A 1713-nucleotide genomic window follows, 5' to 3' on the forward strand; every position below is an offset into this window, starting at 1 on the left:
GCTGCCGCGCCCCCCGCCGCCTCCCCGAGTCATGGCTTCGCTCGGCCATCCCGCCGCCTTCGGCCGGGCCACCCACGTCGTGGTACGGGGACTGCCCGAGTCCCTCGGCCAGCACGCGCTGAGGAGCACCAAGGGCGACGAGGTGGATTTCGCCCGCGCCGAGCGGCAGCACCAGCTGTACGTGGGCGTGCTGGGCAGTAAGCTGGGGCTGCAGGTGGTGCAGCTGCCGGCCGACGAGAGCCTCCCGGACTGCGTGTTCGTGGAGGACGTGGCCGTGGTGTGCGAGGAGACGGCCCTCATCACCCGCCCCGGGGCGCCGAGCCGGAGGAAGGAGGTAACTGGCCGCCCGGAGACGCGAGGGGCGCGGCCGGGGACGCGCGCCGGGCCCTCCCGCGCCGCCCGAGCCGGACGTGCTGTGGGAAGCGCGGAAGTGGCCCCCGGGCTAGTTCCGAACTTCCCATTTGGGGAAGACGGTGTGTGTGCGAGAGAGAGAAGTTCATTGTTCACGCCTCCCGGCTGCCGGCGCAGCTTGGATGCCTTCTAGAGGAGCCGACTGAGTGTGGTGGTGCGGACTCGGGCAGGTGGGTGGGGTGGGGAATCCGTCTCATAGGCATTTTTATTTGTAAAGATTAAAAAGCAGCGAAGACAGTGCAACTCTGCTCGTTTCCCAGGGAGCGGGGGCAGGGAGGGGTGCCGTTCCAAGTGGGCGGGCGGAGCCTGGGCGAGGGCTCCGGGGGAGCCAGTTGATGACCCTAAACCCCCAAGCCCTGCCAGGAGCCGGAAGCAGGGAGGGCCAGATGAATTAACGGTCGATGCCCGCAGACGTGGGTCGTCCCGAGTTACTTTTCGGTGGTGGAGAGTGAGTCCCGCAAAGGGGACTGGCAAGTGAATGAATGTAAGAAGACTGGCCTGTTGCTGAGCCGTGGTGTCTGGGTTTGAAAAGCAGAACTCGGTGTAGGGTGTTGGGTGTGTGTTTGTGTCTGTGTGTTTAATTGGAAATGGTGGTTTCACAAATTCAATAATTTTTATTCTCTGTATTTTTAAGCTCATAGCAATTAGAGCTTTTTGTGTTCTCAGAGGATGGTGACTACTTTAAAATATTGCAGTTTGTGAAAATGTCTGTGATTGCTTTAAACACAAGGTAGGTTAGTGGGGAGAGACAAATAAGAGTGAGATTGGATTTTAAAATGCCGTCCGGCCTGGGATTCTTCTCATTGCCTGCTAAGAGCCCAGGGTCAAGACTCTTGGTTGCTATTGGCATCGAGTGGCATTGCAAGAAGCTGGTGGTTTCTTTCGTATCTGGAGGGTTAAGGATTTTCCCTCCCTATTTTTCCTTTATTCGATTCGCATTGGAAATGCCTCATAGAGCTTGTAGTTAAAATATGCTTCTCCACATGCTTCACTACTTGGTTGATAGAACTTTGCTTGGTCTGAGAGAATAAGTATATTTGATTTATTTCCCACTAAGATAATCAGCTTTTTTTTTCACCCTGCCTTAGCAGAAAACCAAAAGAGTAACAGGTCTCATTCTCTTAGCTCTTTTATCTCCTTCGCCACCTCTCCATCTTTGAATCTGTCAGATGACCCACTCTATTTTAAACTGATAAGCATGTAACCCCATTTGAATACTTTCTCATGTGTCCTAGGCCATATGACAAAGCTGTGGTTTGTGCTTAAAAGAGTAACATAGATTTTAAAAACCCTTTCAAAATG

General features: G+C 54.2%; 1 pseudogene; it reads left to right on the forward strand.

Annotated features, from left to right (window-relative positions):
* The first annotated feature begins 31 nt into the window (after window positions 1–31).
* LOC103077169 (N(G),N(G)-dimethylarginine dimethylaminohydrolase 1 pseudogene) lies at window positions 32–544 on the forward strand (annotated as a pseudogene).
* Window positions 545–1713: the final 1169 nt, after the last annotated feature.

The sequence above is a fragment of the Lipotes vexillifer genome, unplaced genomic scaffold (genome assembly GCF_000442215.2).
Source record: "Lipotes vexillifer unplaced genomic scaffold, Lipotes_vexillifer_v1.1 C27282067, whole genome shotgun sequence".
NCBI classification, from domain to species: Eukaryota; Metazoa; Chordata; class Mammalia; order Artiodactyla; family Lipotidae; genus Lipotes; species Lipotes vexillifer.